Source organism: Petaurus breviceps, unplaced genomic scaffold (assembly GCF_028583685.1).
Source record: "Petaurus breviceps papuanus isolate PSGF00001 unplaced genomic scaffold, PetGlider_PUasm1.0 176, whole genome shotgun sequence".
NCBI lineage: Eukaryota > Metazoa > Chordata > Mammalia > Diprotodontia > Petauridae > Petaurus > Petaurus breviceps.
In genome coordinates, this window is record NW_027185771.1 from 20,890,916 (window position 1) to 20,915,693 (window position 24,778).

A 24,778-nucleotide genomic window follows, 5' to 3' on the forward strand; every position below is an offset into this window, starting at 1 on the left:
GGATTACTCATTCCAATCCATTCTCACACTGGCATGTTGAGGTTCTCAGAGAATAAACACCAGCACAGTGATATACTGAAATATTCTCATGGTCCATTAAAGGGTGGAATGTATGACCTCTTTCAGCATTCTAACTCTTGAGTTCTCATGATGTACTTCCACTTAAAAGTAGCCATTCACAATTAATAACAGTTTTAGATCTTAAATAATTGTGTGTGTAGTCAATTCCAATTTATTTTTAGATTTTGTACTTTCATATCATAAATATTTGTTGAAAAGAATTTTGATAATTAACTACTTCTTTTAAAATTCCAGGTGCATAGGTTTACTTTTAATTTTTTGCATTAAAAATAGTTCTCATGATCTTCTATGATCACCTCTACCTGTCATTGTATTAAAAAATTCTCTTAAACATAGTTGTGAAAGTTATTTTCTTCTATGTATCTCTAATTTAAAATAATAGTAAAGTATTCATTTGAAACTTAACATTATACATGGAGTAAAGGCTTGGTATAAATCAAAGTTCATATTTCTTTCCAGTTTTTGCAGTATTTTTGGTTGGATTCAGAATTTTTAACCCAGCAGTCAATGTACTTTTATTTAAAAAGCATAATAATATAATCTTCAATTACTTCTGAAACGTGACTAATTAGTTAGATGCATTAATCAATTTCTATTTTTTAGCTACTACCAAATCACTTTGATGACTTTTATTTAATAACATAATTTTTCCTATTAATACTATCTCCCTTTCATTACTAATTTTGAAAAATATTTGTAACAGTATTAGCTAGCATGTTTAAAGTTTTGCAAAGTGCAAGGCATGTCATCACATGAAATATGTTTCTCTAAGTTCTTGATATTCTGGACTTCCAGGTAATTTTCTTATCTTTTCTAGTTGCATAAGATTTTTTCCCAGTAGTTTAAATGATTGCAAGAAATCTGCTTATAAATTTTCACAAAATCATCATTTAATTACATTGGCGCTACCCAACCATAAACAAGTTATACATTCGCAATCATGTGTCTTCTCATAGTGTAATCTAAAATGTGTTCTATATTTATATCCATGGAAATCCTGAATATATCTCATTAGGTTGACTCTGAGATATTTCAAACATTTTAAATAAAAAATAAATAAAATTAAATTTTAAGTGAAAAAAATTAAATTTTAAAATAAAGAAAATTTTCCTACTTTATTTTGTTAGTTATGTACAAAAATATATATGATTTCATGGGTTTCTTTTATATTTAGCTACTTAACTTAAATCAATTGTTTTAAAATAATTTTTAGGATTTTCAAAATAAATCATCGTAAATATGGGGAGTGAACCTATGATTTCACTAGTATAAGGAGGAAACTTCCTCTGTTGATACAGATCGAGGACATACAGTTAGTGTGCGTCAGACAAGGGTCTTGAACACAGATAATTCTGGCACTAAGGCAATCTCTTTAGTACAACACAATGCACCAACTAATTATCCTATCATCTACAAGATTCTTTTGACTCATTTGCCTATTCTTTGTCTTATTTCTTTTTCTTGTCATTGCAATAATTAGATTTTTTTAAAAATTATATCGAGTAATAGTTGTGACAGTGATCACCTTTCTTTGTCCCTGATATTATGGGTAGATTTTCAAGTGTTCCTCAATTAAAACTAATACTAGATGAATACTGTTTACAGCACTAAGTAAAAGTATGATTGGTCCTATGTATGCCAGAAAATGAATGAATATTCTATTTGTCATGCTTTCGCTTCATCTACTGATATGATTGTGTGATTTATTTTGTAATTAATTAGGCCTATTTTATTAATATTTTCATATTTCCACTCTGATCATAGAGCATGGTCACTTGAATACACTTGTGTGCATCTATGTTAATGTTATATTCAACATTTATTGGATAGAGGGGTGTACAATTTTATCTATTTTATCTTGTTCTGCTTTAGACAATAAGATACTATTTGATTTACAAAAAGAATTAAATAAATTGTTTTCTGTCCTTTTTTTTCTTTTTTCAAATTTATGTAATATTAGAGTTAAGTGATCTTTGAATGTTTGATAGAATTAATTTCTTATTTCTTATCTTCTCTCTCTTTAATTATTCCTAATAATCAGTAATCCATAGGTAAATTTTTCTGATTGTGATTCTTCCCTTCTGCCATATACACTCTCCCTTAAAAATTCCCTTTTCATGAAACTATTGTTTACTGTTTAATTTATTTTATTTCTACAAAATTCAATTTTGGGGCATGTTTCTTTCCCCTCCCTGCTTCTGAGTTGTTAGGTTTATGGATTGCTTTTTCATCCTATTCTGGAATCCATATACAAGAAATAACCTCTTTCTTCCTCATTTCTTCCCTAGTACACATCTTTCCTTTTCTTTTCTGTCTTTAAGCTTAACAAATTAAAATGACACAGTCTATAACTTTATCTTATTTTGTGCAATCTTGGATTCCTGAAGAGTAGTATTTTCTAGTGAAAATGATCAACTTAATCCTCATTAGGATGTAAATACTTGATGATTGTTGTTTCATTTAAGTTTATCAAAATTATTTCTATTTCTATTTTTCTTTTCTTATGTTTAGTTTTATTTATGATATATAACTTCAGTCTTTTTCTACTGCCTTTTCATAATTTGATTTATAATACTTGCTTCACAATCTTGATAGCAACTGTGGTTACTTCTATTTTAAACATTGTTTATTTTTAATTAATAAATGTTTATTTTACAGGTTCTACCTCATTTCCCTTTTCTCAATGAAAAAAAAGAAAGAAAAATAAAATGTTCACAACAAATAAGCATATTCATTCAAAATAAATTCTTATATTGAATAAATAAAAAATGTGTCATTAGACACATTAATTCATCATGTAACTTTCAGGAGGACAGCATTTTGTTCATCAGTCATCTGTAATTTTTCTTTATCACTGCATCAATCAGAATTCTTAAATCTTTCAAAGTTCTGTTTTCCTAGAATTTTTCTGAATCTTTGAACTTCACTGAAATTGTCTTTTCATTTCTCATAGCACAACTTCATTATACCCATATGACATTTTTTAATCATTTCCAGATGGTGTAGCTAAGTGGCACCGGGGATAGAGTGCCAATCTTAGAGTCAGGAAGACTCATATTCCTGAGGTGAGATCTGGCCTTAGACACTTACTAGTTGTGTGATTCTGGGCAAGTCATTTAACCCTATTTGCCTCAGTTTCCTCATCTGAAAAAAGGAGCTGGAGAAGGAAGTGACAAATTGCTCAAGTATCTTTGCCAAAAACAAAAACAAAAAAACAAATGGGGTCATGAAGTCAGACATGACTGAAAATTAACTAAATTACAACAGACCAGATGATGAGCACCACCTTAGTTTCCAGTTCTTTGTCACTAAAAAGAATGGCTATCAACATTTTTGTTCATATTAGGTGGTTTCCCTCTTTTTCTTAGCTATCCTCAACTTATGGGACTGTAGTAGTATGTCTCAGTCAAAGGATATGTATACTTTGATTTCACTTACTAAACTATACTTGCTATATATCCATATTGTTTTCCAGATTGACTGTATCAATTCAAAGCTCCACCAAAAATGCATCAATATGCCTGGTAGTCCCCTAAATATTTGTCATTTTCATTTTTAATCAACTTTTCCAACCCGATGTTTTTGAGGTGAAACCTCAGATTTGTTTAATTTGCATTTTTATATGAGTAATTTGGAGTAGTTTCTTTCATATGGCTATAGATAGCTTGGATTCATTCCTTTAAGCACAGCCTTTTCAAGGCACATTAATGCACTGTTGGTAGAGTTTTGAATTGGTACAGCCATTTTGGAAAGAAATTTGTATCTATGCTCCAAATTTTACTAAACTGTTCATACTCTTTCAACCAGTGATGCCACTTGAGATACAGAAATACAAACACACACACACACACACACACACATACAGACAGACACACCAAAAAACACAGAGAGACACAGATACAGAGAGGAAAAAGATCCATGTATGTAAAAAAAAAATGAGTTGTATTTGATGTATAGAAAAACTACAAAATAAAGGGAATCCACATTAGTTAGGGAAAAAATAGCAAATTATAGTTTGAGGAACTTCTGGTCTAAGAGCCAAGATGGCAGAATAGAGAAAACATGCAGGTGAACTCTCCCAACATTACGCTCCAGATAATTTTAAAATAATGCCTCAAATTTAATTCTGGAGAATGGCAAGTCCAACAAAAGGTCAAAGTGAGATTAGATTTTCTAATAAAATTTTCTAATAAAAAATAACATAGGAGGTCAGAAAGAATCATCCATGATATGGAGATGGGGTCTGATTCAGAGCCCATTTAGATGAAACACAAGTGGTGGTATTAATGGGGTAGTGACAGAATTAGTGGTATTTTCAGAAGCTCACAAGCCAGAGAATGGAAGGGAATCTGGGAAAAGGTCAGAAAGAGATGGCACTGGACCTCTGTGGTAGGACTAGATGCACGACCAGATGCTGTTTGTTTACTCTATCAACTATGCCCACTTCTGACATGTAGTTCAAGAGCAGAGAGGAACAATTTTGGTCAAGAGTGAGTAGGAGCACTGAGAAGTAGTGTTGCTTTTGGTCAGAAGACTTCAGAGACACCAAGAAATAGCATCCCTTCTGGTCCCAAGGGAATAGAGATCCTGAGAAGCTGTATCACTTCAACTGCAAGGGATAAGGGACCCTTAAAAAGCAGTTTCAATTGCAATCCCAAGGGATCAGAGTCTCTTCCTCAATAAGAACCATAGTGCAGACCAGGAGAAGAGTGGCCACATCTCACCCTAGACCACACCACCTAGGAAGCACTTTAAATTTCCAAAACCCCGGAACTATATCTTAAAACAACAGTGAAAAAAGAGACAAAAAGACTGAAGACTGAGATAGTGTCCCTCCACACCCAGAGAAAACAGTCAAATAGGGTGTAAACAAGAACGAACAACAAAGAAACCTCACCATAAAAATTGACTATGGTGACAGGGAAGATAAGACACAAATTCAGAAGAACACAGTGACATTAAAAGAGTTATGAGGAAATCCTCAAAGGAAAATTCAAGTGGACACAAACCCAACAAGAAATCATGGGTAAGCTAAAAAATATTCTTTTTATAATTAAATAAAAGTGGTAGAGGAAAAAATAGGCTAAAAAACAGCAAACTGTGAATATTGTGAAGACAACAGTTTGGCAAAAGATGCATAAAAATACTGAAGGAAATAATAGTCTAATATAGGAATTTGCCAAGTGGAAATAAAAGAGGCACAGAAATTCACTGATAAAAATAACTCCTTAAAAAACAGAATTGGGGGGTTGGGGTGGCTAGGTGGCACAGTGAGTAGAGCACTGGCCCTGGAGTCTGGAAGACCTGAATTCAAATCCAGTCTCCAACACTTAACACTTACTAGCCATGTGACCTTGGGCATGCCACTTAACCCCAATTGCCCTATCCTCCCCCCCTCCAAAAAGCAAAAAAAAAAACAAACTAATAATTGGTCAAATGGGGGGAAACTTACAAAGCTCACCAAAGAAAATAATTCCTTAAAAATTAGAATTGAGCATTTAAAAACTAATGACCACATAAGATATCAAGAAACAATAAAACAAAGTCAAAAGATTGGAAAAACTAGAAGAAAATGTGAAACGTCAGAAAAACAACTGACCTGGAAAATAGATCAACGAGAGATAATCTGTGAATTGTTGGATTATCTGGAAGCCATGATCGGAGAAAGATCACAGATATCATATTTTAAGAAATGATCAAGGAATACTATCCTAGAAAAAGAAAGCAAAATAGAAATTGAAATAATGCACCAATGATCACCTACATGAGATTCCCAAGGGTGGGGGGGAAACAACCCATGGGAATATTGTATCCAAATTTCAGAACAATCACATCAAATAAAATGTTTCCTGCAGTCCAAAAGGAATTCAAATTCCAAGGACTCATGATCAGGATCACACAAGATTTATCATCTAGTAAGTTAAAAGAGTAGAGGATGTTGCATTTCAGATGAGAAAAGAATTATGTTTATAACCAAGAATAACCTACTCAAAAAAACTGACTATAATCCTTCAAGGAAAAAAAATACTTAATAAAATAAAACACTTTCAACACTCTTGATGAAAAGCTCAGTGCTCAAAGGAAATTCGACATTAAAGTACAAGACTCAAGAGAGGCATTTGAAGGTAAACATGAAAAAGAAATCATAAGAAATTCAGTAAAATTAAAGTTATTCTTTCTATATGGGATGATGATAGATGTAAATTCTATGGACTTAATCATGTGTGGGAAAGGGCTGATCATGTTGGGATAACGTAAAGAAAAAAAATTGATAGAAGAGAAAGAGCGATGCCCTGCAAGAAGGAGGAAGGAAAAAAATTGTCTCACATAAAAGAAATGTAGAAGAAAAAGTTTTACAGTGGAGGGGAAACTGGTGGGGAGGCAGACAATACTTGAATCTATCTCACTCATTTCTGAATTTGTTCAAAGAGGGGAGAAAAAGCATATTCATAAATACTCACTTGGTAATAAAATTCTATTTTCCCCAACTGGGACATAAGAGAGGAAGCGAATAGGAGGACTAGGTAGAGGATGATAAAAGGGAAAGTGCATAAAAATAGGCAGTAGTTAGAAGCAAGAGATAACTTAGAGGGGGGACAATATACAAAAAGAGAGAGAGAAGGATAAATAGAAGAAAATAGGATGGAGCAAAATACACTGCTTGTAATCATAATTGAGAACATGAATTAGATGAACTCACAAATGAAATACACAATACACATATATACACATCTATATGTACATGTATGTATATGTAAATATATGCACACATGTATACACAAATCTCTCTATGTGTGTGTACCAAAAGATATAGCATACAAATTCTTAAAGGAAAAGTTAAATGAAAGGAAAAAGGAATTAAAGAGTAAAACTATACTAGTGGAGGTCCTCAACTTTTCCATCTTAGAGCTAGATAAATATAACTATAAAATTTAAAAATGTAATAAAGAAGTTAAAGAAGTAAATAGAATATTAGAAAAGATAAATAGAATATTAGAAGAGTTAGATATAATAGACCATTGGAAAAAATTTAATGAAAATAGAAAAGAAAATTTATACCTTTTTCTCAACTCTACATGGCACTTTCATAAAAATTTATCATGTGCCAGGGCATAAAACCAAAAGCAAAAAAAAAGGCTTGTGTTAACAGCATCATTTTCAGAAAATAAATTCAATGAATATTATATTCAATTATGGGCCATGGAACCATAGATTAAAATTTAATTGGAAATTAAATATATAAATCCTGAAGAATGTGTGGTCAACAAACAAATCATAGAAACAATCAACATTTTTTTAAAGAGAACAAAAACAGTAAGATAACATTCTGGAATCTGTGGGATCTAGCCAAAGAAGTACTTAGGGAAAATTTATATCACTTGGTGTCTATATCTGTAAAAGAGATAACAATCGAATCAATGAATTGGGCATACAAATTAAAAAAAAAAACTAGAAAAAAATTTAAAATTCACAATTAAACACTAAAACGAAAATCCCAAAAATCAAAGGAGAGAATTATATAAATTTAAAGTTAAAAAAAACAACCCATTGAACTAAGAAATAAAACTGAGACCTGGTTTCCTAAAAAATAAATAGATAAGTCATTGCTTAATTTAATTTAAAGATAAAGAAGTAAGAAAAACAATTCACTAGTATCAAAAATGAAAAGGGTGAATGAACCACCAAGGAAGACAAAATTAAAGAAATTATTTGGAGTTGTTTTGTCAAATTATAGGTCAGTAAAACTGACAATATAAGTGAAATGGACTAAGATTTATAAAAATATAAACTGTCCACATTAACAGAATAAATGGAGTCCTTAAGTAAATAATTCAATCTTTGAAGAATTGAACAAAGTATCAAGGAATTCTGTAAGAAAAAAAGAAGGCCAAGGACCAGATTGATTTACAAGTGCCTTCTAACAAATACTTAAGGAACAATTAATCCTAATGCCATATAAAGTATTTGGAGGAAAAAAAATAGGTCAAGAAGGAGTTTTGCCAAATTCCATCTGTGGCACAAATATGGTTTGTGTATCTGTATCAGGGAGACAAAAACAGAGAAAGAAAACTATAGACATTATATATATATATATATATATATATATATATATATATATGTATATGTGTGTGTGTGTGTGTGTGTGTGTGTGTGTGTGTATGTATATATATATATATATATATATATATATATATATCAATGCAGATGCTCTATGTATGCTCCTTCTAATTGTCCTTATAGAGATATAGTTCCCAATAATTTTAAGCATAATTTTCCTTTCTAGGGATATAAACAATTTAACCTAATTAAATAACGTTTTTTCTTTCCTGTTTACCTTTTTATGTTTCTTGTTTTTAAAGATTGAATTTTCTTTGCAATTCTGTTCTTTTCATTAGGAAAGTTTGAAAGTCCACTATTTCACTGAATATTCATCTCTTCCCCTGAAAAATTATGCTCGATTTTGCTGGGTAGTTGATTCATGGTCACAATCCAAGTTCCTTTGCCATCCAGAATGTCATATTTCTAATCCTCTGATCCTTTAATGTAGAAATTGCTAAATTGTGTGTAATATATACTGTGTCTCCTTGATATCTTACTTGCTATTTGCAGTATTTTCTCTTGACATGATTATTCTGGAATTTTATTACAATATTCCTCAGAGTTTTCATTTTGTGATCTCTTTCAAGAGGTCATTCTTTCAATGAGGTATTCAAGGAGGTATTCTTTCAATGCCTATTTGATCCTCTAGTTCTAGGACATCAGGGCAGTTTTCCTTGATAATTTCTTGAAAGACATTGAACAGGCTCTGTTTCTGTGTGTGTATCTGTGTATGTGTCTGTGTATATCTGTGTGTCTGTGTGTTCATGATTGTCAGGTAGTCCAATAATTCTTAAACTATCTCTCTTTCTTCTATTTTCAAGGTCAGTTGTTTTTTTCCAATGAGATATTTCACATTTTCTTCTAGTTTTTTTCATTTTTAATTTTGTTTGACTGACCCTTGATTTCTACTGGAATACTTCCATTTGTCCAGTTCTAAGTTTTAAGGAATTATTTTCTTTAGTTTGGTTTTATACCTCCTTTTCCATTTGACCAATTCTATTTTCTAAGGAGTTGTTTTCTTTAAGTGCATTTTTTTCCCCATCTGACCAATTGCTTTTTTTTAAGGAATTGTATCCTTCCATCTATTTTGTACTTCCTTTTCTAAACTATTCTCTCTCTTTCATAACTCTAATTTCTTTTCATGGTCTTTCTTCTTTGTGTCTTATTTTTTAAATCTTTTTTGAGCTCTTCCAATAAAACTTTTTGGGCTTCAGACCAATTCATATTCCTCTTTGAGACTTCTCATGCAGGCATTTTGACCTTGTTATCCTCTTTTGAGTTTGTGTTTTGATCTTGCCTGTAGCCATAGCAGTTTTTTACAGAAAGGGCTCTTTTTTTAAATGATCATTTCTTACCATATTTTGTTACTTTTAAACTTCAGCTCTGCTCCTGGGAGACCAGGAGAACTGTTTCAAGCTTCTTGTAGTGTCAGTCAGGGGCCTGGTCACTGGCTTTCTGTGCCAGGGCCTCATGTGATGGCAGCTTGCCCACTGTTCTGGGGGTGGTCCCACTTAGTTTTGCCTGTTATGCTAGGGTTAAAGGGTTGGCAGTTTGCCTTCTGCATTGAGATTGGAGGCCTCACAGCTGGTCTTCTGTGCCACTGGCCTCCTGAGCCAGGACTAAAGGCTCTTGATTGCTGATCTGTCCTGTGGCTAAGAACATTCTACTGGCTTTCCCAGATACTAACTGTGTCAGGCTGTGCTACCCTTTTACCCAGTGAGACAGACCTTTCTTGAAGTCTAAGTTAACTTAAACTGGAAAATTCATTCACTCTGTCTTTTTGTGGGTCCTGTCACTACAGAACCCATTTAGAGGCCTCAATAATGTCATTTCCAAGGGAAACAGTGGAGAGCACAAGCAATTTCCTGGCTGCCCTCCACCATCTTGCCTCTGCCAATCCATGATATTGTTCATCCTAATTGTTTGTAATATTTATTGCTTTGACCTACAAGTCCTTGACAATAGCAAAGCCATTTCTCATAGTACTAACTTTGAAGTTTATTTTCGTGGGTGACCTATATATTCTTTATATTCACACTTAGTTTGGAAGCAATTGTCCTTTTTCATTTCTTAAAATATTATACTCAAGTTTATTAAGTGATTTTTGTTTATGTTTCTTAACAAGGAAAAATCATTTTTAGTCACTCCTGTTTACCATGTCATTTTTATATTTTTTTATTCTTTTAAATTTTTAATTTTTTTTCAGATTTTACTGTTTTTTTTTTGTTTTCAAGATTTATTTCCACAAGATTCAGAGTTCCAAATTTTCTCCCCATCATTCTCCTACCCCCATCTTAAGATGTCAAGCATACTGATTATTCCTTCTCCCAATCTGTCCTCTCATATATCCCCCCTATGTCTCCCCTTACCTACTTCCCCCTTATGTTCCTACCTCCATTGTCCTCATTTCCTAAGGATGCCTGTCTCCTCTCTTTCCATCCTTGGAATCTCTTAATCTCTTTCAAGATAGAATTTAAATTCCTGCCCTTTTTAATTGTATTTTAATTTATTAAGTAAAACAGGCATTATATATATATGTACATATATACATACAATAAATATACATATGTGGGTATGCATACATATATACACATATATGTGTATGTATACATGTATGCAGATATAGATATTTCTTTTTTAACATTTTCTATGTTATATATGTATTTATTCTGTTAAACATTTCCCAAATGCATTTTTGCAGAAGTTATTTTTTTTATTTTTATTTTCAGCATTTGTTTCCAAAAGATTTTGAGTTCAAATTTTCCTCCCCATCTCTCCCCTACACCCCGCCCAAGATGGCAAGCATACTGTTTACTCAGTCTCATAGTCTGTCCTCTCTTATAATACCCCCTATCACTCCTAACCTCTTTCCCCTTTTCTTTTTTAATTCAATTTTGTGTTTGTTTTTAGTTTACATCATTCATTTGCACAAGATTTTGAGTTACAAATTTTATCCCTGTCTTTCCCCTACCCAACACCTCAAAACAATGATCTCACACTTCCACAGTCTGCTCTCTAACATATCCTCCCCCATTCAACCTCTGACTTTCTGGTAGGGCAAGATGGATCTCTCTCCCCCAGTGCCTGTATGTCTTGTTTCCCAGTTGCACGTAAAAAAAAATCATTTTATGTGTGTGTGTGTGTGTGTGTGTGTGTGTTTAACATTAGATTTTAAAACTTGGAATTCCAGATTCTTTCCCTTCCTCCCTCATCACGCACCCTTACTGGTAAGATAAGCAATTCAATATAAGTTGTACAAGAATAGATACACAAACAATTTATATATATATATATATATATATATATATATATATATATATATATATACACACACACACACATACATACATACATACATATACACACACATATACACACATACGTATGTGTGTATATATACATATACACACATATGTATGTGTGTATATATATACATATATATATATATATATATATATAGTAAAAGCCTGATTATATTTCCCTCCATTCTATTCCACCCCCCACTTGATCTATTCTCTCGTTGACCCTGCCCCTTTTAAAAGGTGTATGCTCTTAACTACCCTCCCCCTCAACCTGTCCTCCCCTTCATCATCTTTCTTCTCATCCCCTCCCCCACACACACATCTCTTATATGGTGAGATACCCTATTTAGTGTGTATGTCATTCCCTCCTTAAGCCAAATTCAATAAGAGTAAGGTTGACCCATTCCCTTTTGCCTTCCTGTCCTTCTGCTCCATTGTAACAGTTTTCCCTTGCCTCTTCTATATGAGATAATTTACCTCATTCTGTCTTTCCCCATCTCCTCTCATTATATTCCTCTCACCCCTAAATTTCACCTTTTAAATTCACCTTCCTATTCAATTGATACTGTGCCTTCTGTCTATGTATACATGTACACATATATACACACACTCACATATGTATTCATATGTACATATACCCTCCTATATAGACATATGTTATGTATTCATATAGATATGCATTTATATTCCCTTCACCTATACTGAAACTGACAAAAGTTTCATAAGTTTAAATTATCATTTTTCATTGTAGGAATGTAAATAGTTCAACTTTGATCAGCTCCTTAAGATTTCTTTTCCCTGTTTACCTTCTCATACTTCTCTTGCTTCTTGTATCTGAATGTCAATTTTTCTATTCAACTCTGGTTTTTTCATCAAGTAAGTTTGAAAATCCTCTATTTCATGGAATGAACATATTTTCCCCCTGAAAGATTATACACAGTTTTTCTGGTTAGGTGATTCTTGGTTTTAATCCCAGCTCCTTTGCCCTCTGGAATATCATATTCCAAGCCTTTCAATCCCTCAGTGTAGAAGCTGCCAGATCCTGTATTATACTGATTGTGTTTCCACAATACTCAAATTGTTTCTTCCTGGCTGCCTGTAATATTTTGTCCTTGATCTGTGAACTCTGGAACCTGTCTATGATATTCCTATGAGTTTTCTTTTGAGGATCTTTTTCAAGAGGTGATTGGTGGATTCTTTCAACCTCTATTTTGCCCTCTGGTTCTAGACTGTCAGGGCAATTTTCCTTGAGAATTTCTTGAAGGATGATTTATACGTTCTTTTTTGATCATGGCTTTCAGGTAGTCCAATAATTTTTAAATTATCTCTCCTGGATCTATTTTCGAGGTCAGTGGTTTTCCCAATGAAATATTTCACATTGCCTACTTTTTTTTCATTTGTTTGGATCTGTTTAATAGTGTCTTGATTTCTCATAAAGTCATTAGCTTCCATTTGCTCCAATCTAATTCTAAAGGAATTATTCTCTTCAATGAGCTTTTGAGATTCTTTTTTCCATCTGGCAAATTAAGCTTCTTAAGGTATTCTTCTCATTAACTTTTGGAGTCTCTTTGCCATTTGAATTAGTCTATTTTTTATGGTGTTATTTTCTTCAGTTGGGTTGTTGACCCTCATTTCATAATTTTCTTGCATCATTCTCATTTTTCATTCCAATTTTTCCTCCTCTTCTCTTATTTGATTTTCAAAATCCTGGTTTAAAAATCCTTTTTAAAATAGCTCCTCTATGGCCTGTAACCAATTCATATTTTTCTTGGAAGCTTTTGGCGCAGCAGTTTTTATTTTGTTGTCTTCCTGCCATTCCATGCTTTTATCCTTTTTTGTCCCCCAAAAATGAATCCAAAGTTGGATTGCTGTGCTTGCTTTGCTTTCTTTGCTAGCTCATGTTGCCACTAAATTACTCGACTTTTGAGCTTTTTGCAATAGTAGAACTCTGCTTCCAAAGAGGAGAGCCTTGTCCCAAATTGCTGGGATTTTTCACAGCTGCTGGAGCTTTTAGTTGGGTGCCCTCTCAGAAGCCTCCACGGGATCTGGCACCTGGTTACACATCCCAGGACCTCCACCCAAGACAGAGATCCAAGCAGGCTAGAGCAAGAGCGATTACCCCTTAGAATGGTCACTTGTTCCCCCTACAATCTGCAGGCCAGGAGCTCCATAGCATCTACATGGCGGCAGCTGCATGGCCACTGTGCCTCAGCCACTTCTCCCTTTTGGGATTAGAGGCTGGACCACACTCTTGATCTCCCTGTTCCCAAAGTCCACACTGACCTTTGGCATTTATGGGTTGATAATTCTGGAAACCACCACAGCTGCTAGTGATCCACTCTCCCAAAGTCCCTCCAGCTGCTTCTGGTCAGATATGCCCTGAGGCTTAAACCATGGCTCCTGTGAGGCTGGGCTCTGCTAACAGCACGCTGTGATGGACCCTTCCTGCTAGCCTGCTGTGCTGCCTTCAGCAGGAGATTTGTTTCTCTCTGTCACTTTGTGGGTTTTGTAGTTCTAAAGTTTGTTTAGAGTCATATTTTATAGGTATTTGAGGTGGTTGTTTGGGGAGCTCAGGGAGTTTTCCTGCTTCTACACTGCCATCTTGGCTCTGCCCCTCTCCTTTACTTTCTTGTAGGGCAAGATGGATTGCTATACCCCATTGCATGTATATCTTATTTCCTGGATGCATGTAAAAACAATTGTTTTAACATTTGTTGTTTTTTTGTATTTTTCCCAGGGCCCAAGATCTCTATTTTCACTTGCAGCTTTTTGTACATAAATGAGAAAACCAAAAAAACTTCAAAGATGACCCTTGCTCCTTTCTCACTCTGTCTGAGTATGATGAGATGAGGAGCTCTTCTTTCTCTGCCTGTCTAAGGTTTGGGATGGGAAAGGAGATAGGGTTTTGTCCTGTTGCCTGGTTCTCTCTCATATATATATATATATATATATATATATATGAAATCTATAGTCTTAGAGTTATGGTCGTGGAACTCATTCTGCACCTTTGGAGGAGGAGACATTCAGTCCCCCCTTCCCTCTTTGATGACTTTTATTTTAATTTAATTTCATATTTCCAAAGTTGTAGCAATATTCTCACCAACAATAAAGGTTGTGAATCCTGTGTATGTCCATAGGGAAATGGAGAGTATCATATCTACTTGGCTTTCTTGACGATGCTGAGGAAGGTTGGCATCCAATGTCCAGTTTTATTCTGATTCTGGCTTTGGGGAGGGGTATGTGTGAAACATTGAGGACCTCTTAAGATGTTGTAGCCATAGACCAAGAGCAAATTTGGTTCCCATACTGACTCTCTCCTCATTCTTCCTTGTGTTCAGAGCCTTCCTAAGCATAGTCAACAAAGGTAGGTCCTGACTTTGGGCCACATCTCCCTGAAGCTCCACTGCCTGAACAAAGGGCAGCAGGTGTGGAGGGAGAGGTTCAGTCATCTCTGGTCCATCTTCAGAGGCTGCCACTGCCACCAATACATCTGGCTTCAGCCAGGCATAGGCACTCACCTCTTCTTGGTTGGGCTGGATTCGTTCCTGTAGCTGCTGCTCTGTTTCCTGGGAAGTCACCAGTAAGTAGAGAACAATGTGGTGATAACTGGGGTGGTCTTGGCTCAGCATGGGGGGATAGGCAGCCTCCCCAAAACCTAGAGGAATCCAGGAGTACTGGCCTTGAGGCAGCTACAGACCTGTCTCCTCTCACAGCTCCCAAAGCCCCCCCATCCAGCAGCTCCCCGTCCAGTTCCACATGTCCACCTGGAGGGACCCAAAGGTTGGGGTCCGAGTGCATGCTCGGTGCCCTCCAGGTCAGGGGCATGGTCTGGTCACGGGACTGCAGGATGACCACCACCGCCAAGTCCACTCAGCAGTCCGGCAGCTGCTTCAGCCCCGCAGCTCCCAGAGGGCTGCTGTTCCAGGGCCGAAAAGGGGCAGAAAGGGGAGTGCTGCAGCGGGAGCTGCGCTGTGGTGCCCGAGGAGGTGACGGAGAGCAGCAGCCGCCCTGCTCCAGGCCGCTGTAGACCCGCCAGGGCCCCGGGCTGGGCCCCAGGCCCAGGAGGTCACACATGCTCCCCGCAAAGCCCGCGGGCTCTGGGTGCCTGGAGAGGAGCAGGAGCACACGGGCCCTTAACATTTGTTTTTAACATTTTGAGTTCAAGATTCTCTCTCTTCTGCCCTCCTCACTCACCCCCACTGAGAAGACAAGCAATTCAATATAGGTTATACATGTATAGTTATGCAAAACATTTAGTCATATTGTAAAAGACTAACTATATTTCCCTCCATTCTATCCCATCCTCCATTTATTCTATTTTCCCTTTGACCCTGCCCTTTTTCAAAAGTGTTTCCTTCTGACTTCCCCCTCTCCCAATCTGCCCTCCCTTCTATTATCCCACTGCTCTTATCCCCTTTCCCCCTACTTTCCTTTAGTGTAAAATACCCAATTGAGAGTGTCTGTTATTCCCTGCTTAACCCAAATCCAATCAGAGTAAGGTTGTCTCACTCCCTTTCACCTCCCTGCTCTTCCCTTCCATTGTAACAGCTTTCTTTTGCCTCTTTTATGTGAGATAATTTACCCTATTCTATCTTTCCTTTTCTCCTTCTCCCAATATGTTCCTCTCTACCTCTTAATTTTATTTTTTAGATATCATCCTTTCATATTCAACTCAACCTGTTCCCTCTCTCTATGTATACATGCAAAAATTATATATACATATACATTTATATGCATATGTATGTGTATATGTATATACATATATGTATATGTGTGTATATAGGGATAGGTAGATAAGGTAGATTCCCTTCAACTCTCCTCATACTGAGAGAAGTCTCATGAATTACAGATATTGTCTTTCCATTTAGGAATATAAACAGTTCAAATTTAATAAATTACTTTAGATTTATCTTCCTTGTTTACATTTTCATGCTTCTCTTGATTCTCATATTTTAAAGTCAAATTTTCATTTTTCAAGAGGAGATCAGTGTATTCTTTCAATTGCTTTTTTTCCCCTATAGTTCTAGAATGTCAGGGCAGTTTTCTTTGATAATTTCTGTAAAGATGATGTCTAGGTTCTCTTTTTTATCATAGCTTTCAGGTAATGCAATATTTTTTTAAATCATCTCTTCTGGATCTATTTTCCAGGTCAGTGTTTTATTTAATAAGATATTTCACATTGCTTTCTATTATTTTTCATTCTTTGGATCTATTTTATAGTATCTTGATTTCTCATAACATCATTAGCTTGTATTTCCTCCAATCTAATTTTGTAATTATTTTTTCAGTGATATTTTGAAGTTCCTTTTCCATCTGGCCAAATCTGCTTTTTAAAACATTCTTCTCTTCATTGTTTTTGGACCCCTTTTGTCATTTGAGTTAGTCTATTTTTTAAAGTGTTATTTTCTTCAGTATTTTTGGGTCTCTTTAGCAAACTGTTGACTAATTTTTCAAGATTTTCCTGCATCACTCTCATTTCTCTTTGCAATTATCCCTCTACTTCTCTTACTTGATTTTCAAAATCCTCCTTGTGCTCTTTCATAGCCTGTGAGCAATTCATATTTTTCTTGGAGGCTTTTGATGCAGTTCTGACTTTGCTGTTTTCTTCTGGTTCTATGTTTTGATTGTCTTTGTTGTCCAAAAAGATTCTATTGTCTCATTTCTCTCCTCTGTTTGCTCATCTTGCCAGTCAAATCCTGGACTTTGGTGCTCTTTGCCACTGTAGAACTCTGTTTCCAGAGTGGAGAGTGCTGTGTACCACATTTGCGGGGTTTTGCACAGCTGTTGTCAGTGCTTCTTCTAGGTGCCTGTCTCAGAACTGTGAGGAGAACTGCCTCCCCAGAACTTGAACAAACTCTGCCACACCAGCGCTCCTTACCCCATGGCCACCACCCAAAACTGCAACCCTGAATTAAGCTGGACAAAGCAATAGAATCCTGCCTCAGCACCTGCAGAGAGATGCCTGCAATTGCCCTATTTTCAGCTGCTTGGTCCCTCTACCATCTGTGAGCTTGGAACTCCAGAAGCAGCCACGACAGAAGTAGCTGCAGCCATTGTGGGCAAGAGCTTGAACATGTTCTTCTCTCACCCAGTTCCAACAGTTTCCCAACTGACTTTTTACTTTCTTTTTGGCATTTATGGGTTGAGAAGTTTGGAAAACAGCACAGCTGCCAGTGATTTGATTTGCCAGTGGTCTGCTCTGGCCAGTCTGTGCCACTGGTCTTTGTCAGTGCAGCCCAGGCAGGACTGCACTCCACTCCAACCCAGTGCGCTAAACCCTTCCTGTTGGTTTGCCAGACTGTCGTCAGTTTTAGACGTTCTGTCATTTTGTAGGTTCTGTAGCACTACATTTTATTTAGAGTCACTTTTTACAGGTATTTTAGGTAACTGGGGATGAGCTCAAGTAAGTTCCTGCTTTTATGCTGCCATCTTGGCTCCAGCCCCATGTCATTTTTAATTAGCATGTAGCATACATATCGACTGCATCGCATATTGAAAAATATTTTACTTTTATTCTCATATTTCTGTAATTATATTGTAAAGTTATGTTTGCTTCATTCGGATTTTAGGGGTACCACTTATGATGGTAAGATATTCTATTCTTCGTTATTTAAACTTTGTCACATTGTCACAATACCATAGAATCAAAAGTTTGTTGTTATAGAGTTATAAGGGAACTTAGAAGTCATTTAGGAGAATTCTTTATCATTTACATATGAGAAAACTATTGACTCAGAAGGAAAATTAACTGCCAAATGTCACATGGACAGTAAGAGCTAGATGTGGAATTTGAATCTGTATCCTTTGAATATAAATCCAGTCCTCTTTCTGCAACACCACACTGCCCACCAAACTCAACTGCTCTAATTTTAGTCTTTTTTTTTTTTTTTTTAAGGAATCAGGGTTAAGTAACTTGCTCAAGGTTACACGGCCAGGTATTTCTGGGTGTGGTGCTAAGTATCTGAACCCAGATTCGATCCCCAGGTCATCCCGACACTGGAGCTGGTGCTCTTACTCGCCGTGCTACCTGGCTACCCCTCTAATTTTAGTCTTTATTCCTTATTTCAACTCTTCTTTCATTTTACATAATTTGTGTAACAGAATTTGGATAATTTCTAAACTTGGGGTCAAAGTACCTCTGCCTATTCCCATCCATAGCTTCAATGGTAAGATCCAGGGTCATCCCTCATTCTTAACCCCAAAACCTGTTTCCTAGAATCTAGATTATTCTAGTACTTTCAGCACTTCTTAATGTCATGGATGGGCCACTCCTGCAATGCTTGACTTGAAAGCTGTGCCAATTTCAATCCAAGTCCATTGTAGAAGTCCCAGACCAGAAAGTTTTGATTAAGAAACCCTGCTACTTCTTCAGTTCTAACTTGGGACCCAAGATAAGATGAGACCTGCTGGGAGCTTATTTAAACTTCTCCCATAAGAGTATTAAGATGTTTTTTTTTCAAAAGCTGGGGATTGCAGAATCCGGGATGATGTTCTTGAGTTAAGAACTTTAAATTGTATCCCTTACCCTCTCCTAATATTATGGATGGGGTTATGAAAACAAAGAGGCATTTCCTTGCTTATGGAATAGATCAAAAGCTTGTAGATCATACGTTTGCCCCCTTGCCCTCCCCTAATTCTTCTCCCTTCCCTTCTCCTCTCTGCTTCTCCTTTCCTTTTTTCTCTCCCCCCACCTTTTCTGGGTGTTTGTGTGGAGGAATGGTTCAATTCACATTTATTAATGTTCTTCTTTTTATCCATTCTTTCTAGGTTTTTTGGTTTGTTTGTTGGCTTTTGGTGGGGCTAAGGCTGGGCAACTGAGGTTAAGTGACTTGCCCAAGGTCACACGGCTAGTAAATGTTAAGCGTCTGAAGTCGGATTTTGACTCAGGTCCTCCTGACTCCAGGATTGGTGCTCTATTCACTGCACCACCTAGCTGCCCCTACCCATTCTTTCTTAAGTAGCTTTCAAGGAAGGTGGGCTTCTGTGGAAATGTCATGTCACTATCTTTCCTAAAGTTCATCACCCTGAATTACCGAATGCAATATCAAGTGGAAGTAGGTCCTATAGTGTTATAGTCTACAGGATTAAGTCAACTAAGTGGGATAAATAGAATCATTGCATTCATTGACATGTAAAATAAACTTTAATTTTAACATCCTTAAAATGCTATGCAGTATTAAATTGTAAGCTCCTCGAGGACAGGAACCATCTCTTGCCTCTTTTTGTGTACCCGACATTTAGCAAAGTTTCTGGCACATAGTAGGCATTTTTAAGTAATTATTAACTGATGAATAGTATGTCTGGCCTTTAGTTCACTCACTTGTTTCACATGATCCATCACTGAGTTTGCAAGATTTTGCATACATTCTTTAATTTTTCATCATTAAACCACAGTTCATCATTTTGAATATTAAGTGTATCTCTGATGATCAGTCCATTTTTTCCCAAGTCTATCACTGTTTATAGGACAGGGATTTTCAGTGAGAAAGGAAACTAGCTCAATTCGATTTAATCTGGATGAGGTTGGACATATGGAGTTAGCCTAATGTTGGTCAAAATATATATATACAAAAACTTTTTTCTATTGAAAAATGAAATTATATAAAAATTATTGCTTGTTCTATGTAATATGAACATTAAATGTAGAACAGACAGAAATGTACTGAATGTGGTATTAAAGAATGAGCTTAGCTAAGCAGTAAATACTAGACACTGAATGTTGAATTATTTTTGGTCCCAACACTCAGAAATGCAATCTATTAAGGTATGGAGTCATTGGGATAATGACAATAATAAAATAATAATGCTAGTGTTTGTTATAATAATGGCATAATACTTGACATAGAGCAACTTCAATGCTTATTAATTGATCGACTTTTAATACTGATATTTATTGTTATTATTATTTGTCCTGGCCTGTGATTTTATGTGTGTAGGGAATCTCTACTTAGAGGTCTCCTAACCAAAGTGTATCTACAATTGTTCTATAGTTTAGAAGCATTGAGAATTGCTTAAGGGCACTAAAATTTTTGGTTACATAATTAATGTTTCAAAAAAATGTCTTTTGGGAACTGGATGTCCCAAGTCTGAGAACTCTCCCTATGGTATCCCACTTTGCCTTCAAAACTGACATTTAAATAGTGTTTTATGTGTTGCAAAACATTTTACATATATTATCTAACAGGAGCCTCAAAATAACCCTTTGAGATAGAGATTACAAGTATTGTTATAATCATTTCATAGGTGAGAAACCTGGAGCTCAGGGAGGTGCTGAGGTCCTTCCCAGCTGAGATAATGTTGACAATAGCCAATCCATAGGCGATCAGTTATACCACAGCAAACATATTCAAATAAATCTTAGTTATGATGAACTGAAGCATTTAGTCTCTTAGTTTATACAAAGACCATACTAGAAATTGAAATATGAATAGGGGATACAAGAGAATGCATACTTACATGCCTTGCTTTATTCAATGAAATGAAATGTATTTTAAAAAAAAGAACTAAAGGGAATCAAATTATAAATGCAAGATGAAAATTTTCTTATTAATGGGAATTTTGTGGACCTTTTTTTATAAAATATAACTTCCTTTTGTAATGTTAAAAATATTTCCCAAGTGTAATTAAACTGCAAGCAAGATCTCCATACAACTAGTTTTTTTCTCCAATAATCCAAGTATCTGACTTTTTTATTTCATATGAGAAAAATTTCTTTGATAGTTAAATATTTCCTCGGTGAAAAAGAAAACTCGGGCTTCTGAACACTGTTACTAAATAGCAAAAGAAAATTAAAGATGATTGCAGGTTTTTTAAACTGAAATTCTGTAGTAACTTATTTGTTTATTACAGTTTATTCTCCTAGTTTCCAAGATATCAACACCAAGGTAGGGAATCCTTTTTAATATATACAGATTTCTTACTGCAAATATATTTCAGAGGCAACTGCTGTTATGCAAAAAATGCTGGACTTGTTTCTATTCCAACCTTTGCATTTCTAGCTATGTATGACCCCAAGCCAGTCAATTCAATTCACTGTTCTTGGTTTCCTCATCTGTATTAAGGAGATATACAGAAACAAAATGGTATGTTGGATACATAGTGCACTTCAGAGTCAGGACCACCTCAAATCTAGGGCCCCCTGCTTCCATATATTGGCCTTGTGAAGGTGGGCAAATTATTTAACCTCTTGATACCACAGGGAAATTTATACTGGCTATAAAATGAAGAGGAAGTTAAGATTTATACTGACAAAGAAATGTCCTTACCAGGAATTCCCTGGAGTGGTTATTTGTTTAGTAGACAGAATGCAAGATTTGGAAATTGGTTAGACCTGAGTTCAAATTGCACCTCAGATATTCATTGTACCCCCAATGGGCTAGCCACTTATTCTCAGTCCCAGTTTCCTTATCTATAGAAGAGAACAATAATACCACTTTTCTCACAGGATTGTTGCAAAGATCAAATGAGAAAATAGATGAAAAAACAATTTTCAAATGTTAAAGCACTAATATTAAATCAATAAAATCACAGTTATAATAAAATGCATATGTACATAAATCAATGAAATCACAGTTATAATAAAAACATAAATATTTACATATATAATTGATATAGTACTTGCTTTCTCAATGGGTGGAAGAAGGTACGAAGGGAGAGAATTTAAAAAGAAATCAATGTTAAAGAAAAATATAATTTTTTAAAAAATACATACATATAGATAAAATATGCACATTATTTAAACCCACAGTACTGTGATGATAGTGCTTTCTAGGCCTCAAAGTGTTATATAAATGTGAGATTATTTAACCTCTCTGAGCCTGTTTCCTCAATTAATCATTTATATTTATGTAAGGCTTTAAAAATTGACAAATGCTTAATTACAATCAAACTGTGAGGTAAGTCATTCAAATATTATAATTCTGATTGATATAAAAAAGAAATTAGTTTTAGAAAAGTTCACTGATTTGCCCCAGAATACATACCTCATAAATATCCAAGCCAGAACTAAAAAGCAGTTTCTCCTGACTTCAAGTACACCCTTCTTTCCACCACACCATGCCACTTTTTATCTATAAAATAGGGATAATTTTACCTGCCTTTGACTATGTTGTTCAAGACTCAGATATGGTAATGTATGTATACAAATCAAATTATAGCCATATCTCATGCAGAATAGAACTGATGTGTTGATTGTCTAAGAACAGGTATGACTCTATCACTCCTCTACACGATAAACTTTTGTGATTCCCTAGTGCCTCTAGAATCTTAAAGAAACTTCTATCTAGCATTTACAGCCTGTCATAAACTGTCCCCAACCAACTCTTTCTAACTTAATTAAACATTTTTCTCTTTCACTTATGCTACAGTATGGCTAGACTATCTTCTGTGCTCCTCACACAGGGCTCTCTGACTTTTCTCTATGTGCCTTTCTCATTTCCAGGCCAAGAAGAAGTTTCTGCTCACCTCTACCTCTTGAATTCCAAACTCTGTTCCTGTCACCTTTTACTTCATGTGAAGCATTTCCTGGTCTTCATCTCCCCAGGCACCAATGGTCTCTCATTGCCCCCCAGCCCAACAAAATTTTTGTCTTTATTTTGTGAATATGTTGTACATAGCTAACTGGTAATCACTTCCTATTACACTTAGGTGCTTCGCTTAATTCAGTGTGAGTTTTTTGAGGGCAGGGACTCATTTTTCTGTTTGATGGCTCAGTTCTTAGCACATCGCTTGCTACATTCTGAGTGTCTGAGTGAGCAATTGAGCTAAATTTGGAGAATGTCATGACTGGAAACATGTATTCCAGGCTCTGATTCCTGCCCCCCCCCCCCAACAGACAGTGAGACAGAAACAATGAAGTAAGGTAAGTAGAGGGGTGGGAATCTATAGTTTTATGGTTATGCAAATAAGCTCCTTGGGAATAGGAACCCTTTCTCTTTCCTTCTCTCCTTGTTTTATCCTCTCTTCCCCACTCCCCCCTCCCCTTTTCTTCCTTTTCTTTTGTTGTCTGTTTTATTTATTTTTATTTGTCTTTTTTTGTTTAAAATTTTATGTCCTCAGGATATATCAGTATGTTATAAATACAGTGAATTTAATAAAGGTGTGCTGTATTGAATTGAAATCAATTGAATTGATGGGGCAGAGGATCTGATAAGAAAGTAGAGATGGAAAAAGTTGACCTCTTTTGTTAGAGGATAAAATGGCATACCTTTGGAGGTGTGGCAGGCTATGTATCCACAAGCTTGTCAATTCTCTCTTTCCATGTCATTTTTTTTTTTCGGGAAGGGACCAACCAAGCAGATGCACCAGAATTGAAGCAGAAAATCTATTCTTTGAGCTTTGATGTCCCTTTGAGCTGTGTCAATCCTGGCAGCAGGCACCTGCTTTCTGGGTACTGCCAAAACCCACCAGTTGGCTGACTCTTAGAAAAGGGCCCACTGGCCAGAGAGGCTTTCAGAGAGATAGGTACTTTAAAATAAAAATACAGAAGCTCAAACACCAAACATTTCTTCCCCATTGTGAGAAACTCAATTCACTGTCTGAGAGGCTGTTTTGGCAATTATTTATGACCGTTATCTTAGTCAAGTCCATCAAAAAGAACAGTAGATGCAGTAAAATAGATTAGTCTAAATTGGTCACATGTTTGGTTGTCTGTTAAAACAACAACAGCAACAAACCTTGAAATTGATGTTTTAATGAACTTGGTCACCTGCCATCACTACCCCTGTTGGCCTCCTTAGAGGTTCCATCCATTGCCAAGTATATCACCCAATTCATTTTCTTGTGGACATTATGTACCAATCATCATTTATTTCCATCTTCTTTCTTAGCCTTGCTGAAAGAGCTCAGTATCAGGTTAACAGTATTCCTCTCCACACCAGCCTCTGTTCTTATCTTTGGGTGTTTCAGTATGCCTTTAGCTCACCTATCAAATACCGTGACTCAAAATTCTACCCAACTGTTGTGACCTCCCACCTTCAATACTTCTCAACCATAAACAGAGCTGGTCCTATCCTTATTTCCATCATCACTCAACTGTGTTTCACCTTTATGGTCCAGAGATCTGAAATTCTTCTTTCTAACCATAACTTCTCATATTTCCATATCTCTCATCCCCACTCTAAATCTCTTCTCCATCATCACCACAACCTCTGGTCATCCCATTCCTCTTTTCTTTCTAACTCCTTCTTTACTGTTCTGGCCTCACCTTGCTCCCCTAAAAATCCTGATGTACTGGTTAACTCAACTTTATAACGTCCTTTACATTTAACTTCATACCCCTTGGCTTTTTATCCTGT

At 35.7% G+C, this 24,778-nt stretch overlaps 1 pseudogene; it reads right to left on the minus strand.

Moving 5' to 3' along the window:
* Positions 1–14,578: 14,578 nt before the first annotated feature.
* Positions 14,579–15,623, minus strand: LOC138159612 (nucleoside diphosphate-linked moiety X motif 17-like; annotated as a pseudogene).
* Between the last annotated feature and the right edge of the window lie 9,155 nt (positions 15,624–24,778).